Consider the following 13981-nt stretch of genomic DNA (forward strand, 5'->3'; position numbering starts at 1 on the left):
CAAGTATAGTCGATCACACTCCCCCATTGGAGAGTGAAACTCATGTCACTCAGGTTGATGATCCATTAGTTGATCAAGTGGTCGATTCAATTTCACATTCGGTCGATCCCACTTTCTCTTTAGAGAGTGAACTTCATACCGCTCAAGTTCTTCTTGTTACATCAGATTCTTCTATGCCGGGGGGCATTTCACCTGTTTCTACAGAACCCCCTCCAAGCATTGAGGTCTTTTCCTTTGATTGGAATAGACTGACAGAACCTCGTCTTCCTTCCTCCATCCCTTTCCAAATCATTGTCAAGGCGGGTGGTAGGGACATACATCGTACTCAGGTAGATGAAGGTGCTTCTGTTAGTATTTTATCCTCAACTGTTTGGAAAGCTTTGGGTTCCCCTCAGCTTGCGCCTATTACGCAGAATCTGAAAGCTTTTAATAGAACCATTAGTGAACCTTTAGGGATCCTTCCTAAGTTTTCTATTACCTTGGAAGGTAAAACTGTCTGTATTGATCTTATGGTAGTTCGAGGTCCTTTGGATTTCAATTTACTCCTTGGGCGAGACTATGTTTATGCAATGAAAGCTGTCGTATCGACACTCTTTCGCGTGATGTCTTTCCCTCACAATGGCAGTATTGTGACTGTAGACCAGCTTTCGTTCCCTAGTCTTGTTTCAACTACCAATAATATGACACCCCTAAATGTTCCTGATTCTAAAGTGGTATCTACCCTGCCACGGGTTAATTATGTGGCAACTGATCCCATGTTTTCAGTTACCAATGTAAGTGAGCCTCTCACTGTTGATTTAGATCCGGTAATTGACATGGAAAACTCTATGGGATTACTTGAACACGATGTTCTTATCCCATTTGAGTCCCTTGACATGTGTTCCTTCCAACGAACTGTTCTTCCTTCTGATGAAGATCTCTTGGAAGCCATGATCAAGGTGTGTCCATTGACATGTCTTTCTTCCAGTTAGAAGCCATGCTCAATGTGTCCGAGGAAAGTTCCTTTTACTGTGTCAACCTCGTTAAAAAATGAATCAGTGTGTACGAGGATAGTTTTTTCCTGTATCAACCTCGTTAAAAAATGAAATAGGCGGTAATGAGGAATGTTCCTTTTACTGTGTCAACCTCGTTAAAAAATGAATCAGTGTGTCCGAGGAAAGTTCCTTTTACTGTGTCAACCTCGTTAAAAAATGAATCAGTTAGTTCGAGGATAGTTCCTTGTCTTGTGCCAACCTCGTTAAAACAATGAAACAAGGATAGGTCATATAGATAGTTAGAAATCAGGTTTGAGGACAGTTCCTGTTACTGAGTCAACCTCATTAAAAAATGAATCAGGTTCGAGGAAAGTTCCTTTTACTGTGTCAACCTCGTTAAAAAATGAATCAGTGTGTACAAGGATAGTTTTTTCTTGTATCAACCTCGTTAAAAAATGAAACAGGCTGTCATGAGGACAGTTCTTTTACTGAGTCAACCTCATTAAAAAATGAATCAGCTAGATTTTAGGATATGTAGAAAGTAGGATTTTGAGGACAGTTCCTGTTACTGAGTCAACCTCATTAAAAAATGAATCAGGTTCGAGGAAAGTTCCTTTTACTGTGTCAACCTCGTTAAAAAATGAATCAGTGTGTGCGAGGATAGTTTTTTTTTTTTTTTTTCTCTTGTATCAACCTCGTTAAAAAATGAAACAAGGAGAACGAGGATAGTTTGTTCCTCTCTCAACCTCGTTAAAAAATGAAACTGGATGGTCCGAGGAAAGTTCCTTTTATTGTGTCAACCTCGTTAAAAAATGAATCAGTTGATGAGGATAGTTCTTTTACTGAGTCAACCTCATTAAAAAATGAATCAGGTAGGTTTTAGGACATGTAGGTAGATTGTAGAAAGTAAGTGTGTTGAGGACAGTTCCTGTTACTGAGTCAACCTCATTAAAAAATAAATCAGGTTTGAGGACAGTTCCTGTTACTGAGTCAACCTCATTAAAAAATGAATCAGGTTTGAGGATAGTTCCTGTTACTGAGTCAACCTCGTTAAAAAATGAATCAGGTATGAGGATAGTTCTTTTCTTGTGTCAACCTCCTTAAAAAATGAAACAACTCCCTTTTCAAGTTAAATATTGAAAGTAAACCTTCATTTCATCCAGCCGGTTGAATGCAATGAAGCCTGGGGGGCATGTACCTCATTTTGCATCATTAAACTGGGGGCATGCGAAATTTTTGAGCATAGTTCCTTGTCTTGTGTCAAGCTCGTTAACAAATGAAACAAGGGTAGGTTAAGTAGGCAGATTGTAGAGTAGTTATGAGCATAGTTCCTTGTCTTGTGTCAAGCTCATTAAAAAATGAATCAAGGTTTTTAGAGCATAGTTCCTTGTCTTGTGTCAAGCTCATTAAAAAATGAATCAAGGTTTTAGAGCATAGTTCCTTGTCTTGTGTCAAGCTCATTAAAAAATGAATCAAGGATTTTAGAGCATAGTTCCTTGTCTTGTGTCAAGCTCGTTAAAAAATGAATCAAGGTTTTTAGAGCATAGTTCCTTGTCTTGTGTCAAGCTCGTTAAAAAATGAATCAAGGTTTTTAGAGTAAAGTTTTTGTTAGGTAGATTGTAGAGAGTAGTCATGAACATAGTTCCTTGTCTTGTGTCAAGCTCATTAAAAAAAGAATCAAGGATTTTAGAGCACAGTTCCTTGTCTTGTGTCAAGCTCGTTAAAAAATGAATCAAGGTTTCTTAGGTATAGTTCTTTGTTAGGTAGATTGTAGAGTAGTTATGAGCATAGTTCCTTATCTTGTGTCAAGCTCGTTTACAAAATGAAACAAGGGTTTTGAGGATAGTTCTTTTCTTGTGTCAACCTCACTAAAAAATGAAACACCTCCCACAAGTCTTTCCATGATCTTGAAAGTAAAGCTTCATTCCATCCACCTCATTGAATGCAATGAAGCTTGGGGGGCATGTACCTTGATTTGCGTCATTATGCTGGGGGCATGTGGACTTATAACAAGCATAGTTTTTCGTTTCAAGCTTGCATAAACATGAAACCGAATCCGAGCATAGTTCTTTTCCTGTGTCAAGCTCATTAAAAAATGAAACAAATCCTCCTCTACTTGAGTCGAGAGATTGACTAGATCTCATAAATGTTAAGTTTTTAGGTTAGTTATTTCAGTTTTTGCGTAATTTTCTTATAGTTTTAGGTCGAGTCTTTCAAATGATCTCGTTCATGAACCTTCATTTCATCCAACTGGTTGAATGAAATGAAGCTGGGGGGCATGCCCTCTAGCAGTTAAGCTTAGGGGGCATCAAGCACAGTTTTTTCTCTGTTTCAAGCTTGTGTAAAAATGAAACTACTTTGAAGCATAGTTTTTATCTGTTTCAAGCTTTTGTAAAAATGAAACCTTTTTCGAGTCAATTTCAGTTATTTTCAAGACTCGTTAAACTCATGAAAATCTCGAGATTATTTTGCCATCTTTCATTCGCGTAAAACAAATGAAAATGCCAAGTTCTTTCCGTATTTTCCTGCTCGTAAATTAAATTGAAAGTCGGCCATATGAGTACATTTTTATCATTTTTTCGAACTCATTAAAACTTACGAAAAAGTGAAAACCATGAGTACATTTTTATCCCTTTTTCGAACTCGTTAAAACTTATGAAAAAGTGAAATATCAGAGTCATCTTTTAAGCCCTTTTCTGAATCCTAAACTATGAAAAGATTGCCGAGCGTTTCTTTTACACTCGTTAAAACGGAATTAAAAGACGGTCCCCTTTTAGCTCTTTTCTGACCGCAAAATCAGGAAACGATTGCCGGTTTTTGTCGTTTCAAACTCGATAAGGAAATAAAACGACGTGTCCTTGATCGCTTTTTACTTTTCAGGTCAACGACACTATTATGAAAGTACTCCTTGGTCGCAAGATCAAGTGGTTCCCCCAGGTATTATTTTATACTTTTTTCGGGCTTGAGGGACACAAATATACGAAAAAGTTCAACGTGGAGTCTCCTTTTGTTTTTCAGACTCTCTAAAATTGAAAAATGCCGAGTTTCTCCTATACTGGGCTCGTTAAACTCGTTAAACTCATGAAAATCTCGAGATTATTTTGCCATCTTTCATTCGCGTAAAACAAATGAAAATGCCGAGTTCTTTCCGTATTTTCCTGCTCGTAAATTAAATTGAAAGTCGGCCATATGAGTACATTTTTATCATTTTTTCGAACTCATTAAAACTTACGAAAAAGTGAAAACCATGAGTACATTTTTATCCCTTTTTCGAACTCGTTAAAACTTATGAAAAAGTGAAATATCAGAGTCATCTTTTAAGCCCTTTTCTGACTCCTAAACTATGAAAAGATTGTCGAGCGTTTCTTTTACACTCGTTAAAACGAAATTAAAAGACGGTCCCCTTTTAGCTCTTTTCTGACCGCAAAATCAGGAAAAGATTGCCGGGTTTTTGTCGTTTCAAACTCGATAAGGAAATAAAACGACGTGTCCTTGATCGCTTTTTACTTTTCAGGTCAACGACACTATTATGAAAGTACTCCTTGGTCGCAAGATCAAGCGGTTCCCCCAGGTATTATTTTATACTTTTTTCGGGCTTGAGGGACACAAATATACGAAAAAGTTCAACGTGGAGTCTCCTTTTGTTTTTCAGACTCTCTAAAATTGAAAAATGCCGAGTTTCTCCTATACTGGGCTCGTTAAACTTTTACAGTAGAGGACCTATTCAATTACAAACAGGAACGAACCACTCCTTCCTAGGGTTCGAATTTAAACTAGGTTGGACTCGTCCGAAGGATGAGCTTATAATCAAGCATATGTTATCCTCCTCAAGCTTGTTAAAAATAAAGAGGTACTTGCCAGAAATGGTGGGGGAAAAGAGAGAAGAATGAACCTGTTTGTTACCTTTTGTCTCAAAAGAAACTTTATTACCACTCTTGAACACGACACTTTTCATTCACCTGGGTTGGGAAATCTTTTACCTCACAGTTGACCAAACCACTTTGAAAGTCTTTAACCGGGTTCCGGGGATTAACTCTGAGTTATTCGTCACCAAGCCATCTGTCGTGTCGTTATGTGTTCAAGAGGTCTGCAAGCAAAACTTTCATCTGCAAAATACTTGTCATCCATTTGACCATCCCTGAGTCAGTCCTTACAGCAACATTTCTTCAACTTGAACAATGATTTCGTGTTGCGGGCTTGCCTGCAACGGGTCGCTTTCTATCGACATCGACACATTATCTAGAAAGATGACTTAGGAATCGACAGTACCTTGAAGTCTGCATGCATCAATGGTAGGTTTCTCGCCTTTGACGTCAGTTTACATCATTGACTTTCGATCAAAGGATTCCGTGAAGTGTTCGACATCAAAACATCTATTCACATTTCACGGGTTGTGCTTGGTACTTTGAGAACCATTGACATTACTGGTGGTTTCTCTCACGCTTGTTAACAGTTTGCATCATCGACTGGTAATCAAGTGGTTTCTAACATGTTCGACATCGAATCATTTAATCACATGGCTAGAATCGTACCAATTCGGGAAGTAGAAGTGAAGACCCTGGATCTAGTTTCTACCATCCAGGCTGCGAGGAGTTTTGTATTCATTATCTATGTAGACTAATCATAAATAGATGGCTGCGTCCATACTGTGTCTACAAAAGTCTATAAAAATGATGTACTGCAAGATCATTCCTGTATCAGAGTAGTTAGTCCATTAGTTAAAGTTTTGAATCTGAGTATGGGAATGCCTACCTCAGTGATGATATAATCTTATACATGTATTTTGTGTTGAAAATTGCAGGTTCCAACCAGGCCATCCACAAGACAATCCTTGAAATGATAAAGCGCTTCACCCTTCCTAGAATTACAAAACCCTATTCTATTCCAGGCTTCGCACTTTAGGGGGCAATCTGTTACACTAAAAAATGTCACCTTGACTACTTACAGTTAGTATGGCTCAAATCAACAGTCATGCTACCCTCTTAGGCAAGTCTCATGCCTCTGTTATCCATCTCAAACTCAAAGAAGAGAGAAAGTCTTGTAAAAACTATGTTTATCTCTGGGGTCGCAGGTTCTCTCTAGCCTTACCTGCGGGGACGCTGACCATGTTCACAAAATCTGCGTCCATGGACACTCTGTATGTTAAGGGACAGGTGCGTCCCTCTGTAAAAGGCAAAATGCGCAAGTTTCATCTTAAAAAAGTTACTTGTGGTTACTTCTAGAACTTTCTAGAGGTCGGTTTGATGAAATGGATGCGCCTCCAGTTGGTTCATGTATCCCTATTAAGGAGGAACTTATCCCATCAATAAGGGAGCTATCCCACCCAAAGAGGGGGATTATCCCATTGATGGTGGACCTGAATAACCTCTTTACAGCACTATAAATAAAGGCATTGAGCCAGAAGGAGAAGAGGTTGAAGCTATACATTTTCTTGGGGTAAATGCTGCAGGAATTAGGACTCCCATTTAGAACCTTATGAGGAGAGATTGTCTTTGCTTGATTCTACTTGGAAGTGGGTGAGCTTTGTCAAAGTAGAGGAAAACCCTTGATGGACCCTGGGAGGAACTTGCACAACACCAAGGCCAGGTTGTAAGAGTTTCTTTGTTTCGTTATTAATACAAACTGGTTTATTTTTCTCAATAGCTTGTGTTAATGAGTTATTTCATGTGTTCCTTGGTCTGCATGTTGAATATATGTTTTATTATATGAAATGCAAGTGCTTGGTAATTGTTTGATTGTTTGTGGTTGCAGGAATTGATGTGAAGGAGGAGCTCATCCAGATCGGCAAGGACGGACTACAACAACAACGTTTTGGAATAAGGTAAGCCTAAACACTTGTAATTTTCATGTTTTAAAAGGTATATTTAGAGAAAGATCACTCCATTTTGTCTTGTTTGTCGCTAGAGAGTTTAGACTCCTAGGGAGGTCAGTTGTGCCCGCACAAATGACTTTTTCCGCCACGACAACAGTCTTCCATTCCATATCTTTTATTTGGCTTGAGATATAAACATGCCTGGTGTGGTTTGAGATACTTGTAGTCTAAGGAAGTGAGATAACTCTCCTATCATTGACATCTCGAACTATTTTGACATATTTTGAGAAAACTCATGGCTCATCTCATCATTATTACTAGAAAAAATCAGATCATCAACATAAACATGTGTGACTAGTAACTTATCCTCATTCATCTTTATGTAGAGATTACTTCCTGCCACCCCCTTCTTGAAGCCTTTTTGTTGTAGATAATGATCCAATCTTGCGTACCAAGCTCTAGGAGCTTGTTTCAACCCATATAATGCCTTTTTCAACTTACAAAAAAGTCTTTTCCTTCTATTAGATTAAATCCTTTTGGTTGCTCAATGTGGACTTCTTCCTTCAGTTCCCCATTCAGAAATGTTGATTTTACGTCCATTTGATAGATTTTGAATCCTCTTGAGCAAGCAAATGCCAAGAACATCCTGATAGCTTCCACACAAGCTATTGGTGCAAATGTTTCTTTAAAGTCAATTCCTTCAACTTGTGAATAGCCTTTACAAACAAGCCTTGCTTTGTTTTTGATGATTTGTCCATCTTCATTCATTTTGTTTTTAAACACCCACTTGGTTCCTATTATTTTTTTGTCCTTTGGATGAGGTACCAACTCCCATGTCTCACTCTTCTCAATTTGAGAATTTCTTCTTCCATAGCTTTACCCAATGAGGATCATTACTTGCTTGAGTAAATGTTTCTAGTTCTATCATGGATGTAAGAGCAACACCATTCTTCTTTGGTGTACTAGTCATCCTACTTTGGGTTTGCATCCCTTCATCCATATTGCCAATAATCTTCTCTTCTGGGTGATATTTTTGGAGAAATTTCATCTTTGAATGTGTTTGAGATGGTTCTTTTTCCTTGGTTTTTCCTTGGTCTTTTTCTTCTTTTTCAGGTTCTTCTTCTTCAATGAGAGGATCAACTTCATGTCCTTCAATTTCTTTTTTTGGAAGGTCTTCATCAATATTTACATCAATGAATTCCACTATTTTCCATAGTTGGTTATTGTAGCACTTGTAGGCTTTGCTTCTTATAGAATATCCAATAAAGATCCCTTCGTTAACCCGTGAATCAAATTTTCCTGGTGAGTCATCATTGATTTTTATGAAGCACTTGCTTCCAAAAATCTTGAAGTATTTTACTGATGCAAGTCTTCCTTTCCATAATTCATAAGGATTCTTTTCATTATTTTGTCTCAATTGAGCTCAATTCAATGTATAGACAACTGTCCCGACTACTTCTTTCCAGAATTTTGTTTGCAAGTTAGCTGCTATTAACATTGTTCTTTCCATTTCTTGAATTGTTCGGTCTCTTCTTTCAACTACCCCATTTTTCTTTAGTGTTCTGGCAGCACAGAGTTCTCTTTTAATTCAATGTATTTGACAGAATTCATCAAATTATTTTGATGTGAATTTTCCTCCTCTATCTGTGCTGAGACACTTAATCTTAGCGTCCTTTTCATTTTCCACAAGAGATTTAAGATTCTTAAAACACTCAAATGCTTCGGATTTATATTTTATAAAATATACCCATATCATTCTAGTATAGTCATCAACAAATAAATCAAAGTACCTTTCTCCTTGGAGTGCTAGAGTTCTAGTTGGTCCACATAAATCAGCATGAATTATCTCCAAAGGCTTTGATGTAGAGAACTCCTTGGTCTTGTGAATTGTTCTAGTTTGCCTTCCATGTTGACATGGGCCACATACTCCTTGATTTGGCTTGAATAATTTTGGAATGTCTCGTACTGCTTTAATCTTGCTGATATTGATCAAGTTATCGAAACTTGTGTTGTACCTATGAGATAGTAGCAGGTCAGCTACCAATGCCAGAGCATCTAAAATAATTGTTTTGGGCTTTTTGGTTTTAGTTTTGGAAGACCAATGAATGAAGACAGATGTAGAATTGAAATACTTAATCCTTTGGATAATATTAATATCTCAGCAAAGGGTTGCTATAATGCTTTACACAGTGATATAGATCAAATAGTGGTGAGAAGAAGACATAAAATAATATGATTATGATAGTTTCCAGACTATAAAATAGAACAATCATAAGTATGAAAACCTTCTAAACTATGTTCCAAAGATTCAAGGAAGTATACTTAACCTTAAAAAAGATACTATTGATTTATTGATTAGAGAGGATTAGCTAAATAGACAGTTCATTAATCCATTCTCTTAATAGATGATCACTTCAGGAGTTTATAGGAATAAATTGAGACACAATTATTCCTACCTAGATATCTCTATAAGTCATAAGAATATGAAGAAAAACATAATGATTGATAACTGGAAAAACTTACAGGATAACACAAACTATGTGAAACCAAATACAGAATCCTCTGTTTTGTATTAAGGTTCCAGAAAGACTGAGTACATCAAGTGTCTAGAAAAGCTTCCTTCAAAGGTGCAACTAGGTTCAAAGTAGAATGAACAGTCATGACTTAACAAGCAATGAACAATGAACCTTGAACCCTTAACAACTCGAGAAGAGAGTTATTTATACAATAATGAAACTAAGAAAATATCCTAAAACTAATTAAGATTTACTCTAGGAAAGGAAATATCTTCATGCAAGAAGATAGGGGCAACTATTGAACTGCTTCTTGCTGTCCCTTTTTTCAGGTTGTGCTGCCTTTGTTGTTTGATATTTTTCCCTTTAGGCTACTTGATTATTTGTATCCTTTACGCTGGTTGATTCCTTCATTTTATCTTTCATCTGATGATCTTTAAACTCTGTGAATATCCTTTGACCCTACTGAGTAGCCTTTACTATGTTCTTTTTACCTTTACTGTGCATTTCAGGTTTTTACTGTGTTTTTCAACAGTAAATCATTTTAGATTTTATGTTACAGGGTAAAGTGATTTGATATAATATTCGTATTTTTCATCTAACTGTATGAAGGCTTCTTTCATTGTAAGCTTGGAACAGGAGTTTTTACCTGCAAAAAATAGAAATTGTTAAGAAAAACATAGGTGACAGAGAAGGTCGTAAATGGCTTTATTGAGCTCGAAAAGATATTGGAAGGAGTCCAGAGCGTATCGAAAGGTAAAAAAATGGTTTTATTGGTTGTAGAGGTTTATGGAGGTTTCACTATGTAAACAAGAAAAACAAAGCAAAATGGTGATTTTTACATTTAAACGGAAAAACAATTTACTTTTGGAATTATGGCGCAAAGAGAACAATGGCCATTTTGTCATTATGTAGGAGGTGGTTTTGGTTTTCATCGTACCGCTTATGAGGCACGTGCATTTTTTGGGAGAGGTCACCCGAAATAGTTTAGAGCCTGACACATAGGAAGGGGAGTTCTGTGGAATATTGCTTTTTCGGGCGAGTAATGCTTGAATAGAGAGCCAACCCGAAATCATTGAGGGTCATTGGATTTGAATGCATTTGATCGGATGGTGGTAAAGTGAAAGATCAGCGTGAAGGTAAGAGGAAAGAGCAATGGAGGGGCCCAACGATTAATCATGGAAGCATGGGCTTTATTATGGTTTAAAAACTTAGATTAGTGGGGTTTTATGGTTAAATAGAGGTTTAGGTTGGTTCTTCATTTAAACCATAAAAACATTTTAACAAATAAATCCTTCGCAAAACAAGGTATGGTGGACTTGAAATAGTATGAGTTCGGATGGATAAATGACATCGGGTCCAGGTTCATCACATATCGCAATCGCAGTTTAGCAAAGGAAGGCCCATCGCAAAGGAATGCGATAGGGTCCGGACGCGATGTGGAAAATAAATCATGGAGAATACTACGATCGGGCCCGGGTTCCCATTGCATATCGGAGATCGCAAAGGTGGAGGCTATATGTTTCAGGCGGGACTTGCAATGAGGAGCAAATGCGAAATGGGCAATGAGTATATAAATATATTTGTGTCGGGTCCGGGTCCATCGCGCATCGCATATCGCAATGCGGAGGAGAGTGCATGCATGTTGAAAAGTTTGTGATCCGCCAATATGTGATGTGTTATAGAATACATAGTTTTATAATAAAACTTATGGTTTCAAGATATTTAGTAAAGGGAGTCAATAATATATGGGAAAGGGAACCTTTAGGGGTTTAATACTATAAGTTAGCGATAATATGAAACATGAGCAGAAAGGGGAAATACACTAAGTATAATGCTTTTTCATGAGTTATTTCTTTTCACATATATACATCAATACTTAGGCTAGCCATCTTTTTGTGGGTTTTCTAGGTAAAAGGGGATTTAACATGGGGTTTCACTTTTCCTAGGATAAAAGGATTTTGACCTTAGGAAAAAGGAGTTTTTTATGGAAAATGAATGAATATGAACTGCATGAAGGTGGAAAGGGGAAATTATTAAATATAGGGATGAATGTGGATGAGGGAAGTTAATTAATTGATCTTGTAGACCTTCATTTTCTTTGTGTAGTTGCCTCATGGACATAGAAACATATGGTAAAACATGATAAATGTACATCTTTTCCAATCAATCATCATACTTCTGCAACCTTTCTTCTACATACCCTTTACTTATCCTATCATTTTTTCTTCACTTAATGGGTGCATTTAGGCTAGCAAACCCTTTTCCTTTCTTTTTATTTTTAAAAAGAAAACTATCTAATTCTAACCTTATAACATCCAAGGGCTCAGATTAAATAGATGAGCATCTTATTATTCTCTACCTAACTACTGATCTGCCAAGATTAAACAGTTTGGCCAGATCTTTATTCTCTAATTATAACATTAAATTTAAAGCATGAAGCAATCAAGATTAAACTATTTGACTTTCATGGGTTGTAGCATTTATGACAAGCTGCACACAACCATTATTTTGTGGAAAAAATAGTAGTGGCATTTAGACTTTCTCACTTTGAAAGTTTATTTGTTTTCTTTTCTTTCCAACCTAACATTTTCTTTTTGTCTTGATTTTTTTAGGACATCTAACCTAACATTTTCTTTGATATGGAAATCATCATCAAGATATTTAAAAAAAAACATTTTATTCAATATTTTTATGTCCATATGCTAACTTAACATTTTTTTAAAATATTTATTTATTTATTTTTATTAATTTATTATATCTTATCAAAACCAAAAAATGCTACAACATTGGCTCCATCTGGGGACTGCTTTCTCCTGTAGAATGTAGATAACCTGCAGATCCATGTGCCTTCTCCTTGGGCTATGGAGTCCTTCCTGTAAGAAATATCACACTAACATCTTGAAAAGAAAAAGAAAGCCAGAGTATTTACAGTGAAAACTATTTCAACTTCTTAGTAATGAATGTAATTTTTGAGAAACCTTCCATTTACTAGATAAGTGGAATATAGCCCCTCAAGATTCTGCAACACAAAAGTGTTGTTACTCTTCATTTCATCAATTGCTAAAGGTCCAAACCATAGATTTTCAAATTTACCATGCTTTCCTTTCTCTTCTCTCCTAGCATCCCATCTTAGAAATAGATCACCTTCCTTAAAGTCCCTTTCCTTGGCTCTTCTGTCAAATAGGGCCTTCATCTTATTCTGATATTTCTTTAATTTGTGTTGAACTTCATCTTTGTTTTCATTAAGTTTAGTAATTTGATTTATTCTTCTTGAAAAATCATTAGGTTCATATGTTGAATCTTGCAGGAATTTTAAAACAGGGAAGGCGAAATTGGTATGGAAGATTGCATCTTTCCCATAGACTAATTGAAATGGATATTTTCAAGTTGATCTCTTTGGGGTAATTCTGTTTTCCCATACTGCATAAATCAAATGTGAATCCCAACTTTTCTTATGATCAACTAGAGTCTTTTTTATTACCTTTAGCAGACTTTCGTTTGATGACTCTGCAAGGCCATTACCTTGAGGGTAGTATGGAGTTGAATGATGTAACAAAATCTGATATTTCTCACAAAATTCAATCATTTTAACACTAGAAAAAGATGTTGCATTGTGAGTGACAATTTGAGTTTGGAAACCAAATCTAGATAAGATATTCTCGTCAGTAAACTTAATTACTACTGAATCAATATCATTTCTGACTGGAATTTCTTCCACCCATTTCGTAAATTAATCTGTTGTAGTGAGGATCCATCTATGATGATTACTTGAAGTGGGGTGAATCTCTCCAACAAAATCTAATCCCCATTGAGAAAAAGGTGTTGAAACTATTGATGGAATGAGTGGAAGAGTCGCTAATTTTTGTTTACCAGCGAACATTTGATACAGAACACAACCTATGACCTTTGCCCCTACCTGTAAGAACAATGTGGGCCAATAAAATCCTCCCCTCATAACCTTGTATGCTGTTGCTTGCTCTCCAAGCATAATGTCCCCCAAAAAATCTTGTATAAAACTAATCAATGATTCCTTTAGTTTCTGATTCTATTAAACATAATAAAAAAATATTAAGTGGATCTTTCCAGTATAAATTTTCATTTATAATGCAGTACTTGACTAATTTTAACTTAAGGCTTTTACACTGGGTTTTGGAGAATGATGCTGGACACTCAAAATGGATCAAGCCATTTACAATATCTTGATACTAGTTTGATAACAAGAATTTTTCGTCAATGTGTATAGGACTGATCTGCTCTGAAGGTAGAAGTTCTTGTGGGTTCTTTTCTTTAGGATGAAGGGAAGATTCTTGTGGATTCTCCCCCTCTGCAAGGACAGAAGGTTCTTGTGTATTCTTCCATTGTATTCCTAAAACAGAATTGATTCCAAGTATTTTGCAGTTCAATTCAGCTAGAAACATGGCTAATCCTTGACCTTTTACTAGCTTGGTAGTCTTGATAGTTAGCTCAAACTCCAGAATTTGAGTGATCCATCTACCTCTTTCCCCATCAGTGTCTGGTTTGGTTAGGATAATTTTCGCAGCACTATTAGGGACATAAGCAGTAATAGGTGAATGTAAGACATACATTCTATATGATTTTAGGGCTTGAATAAGGGCATAGGCTTACTTCTCAATGATCTCATACTTAAGCTCATCATCTCACATAACCTTGTTCAAAAA

This window comes from Pinus tabuliformis, chromosome 5_1 (assembly GCF_031772625.1).
Source record: "Pinus tabuliformis cultivar Carrire ecotype Pingquan chromosome 5_1, CPIR1, whole genome shotgun sequence".
NCBI lineage: Eukaryota > Viridiplantae > Streptophyta > Pinopsida > Pinales > Pinaceae > Pinus > Pinus tabuliformis.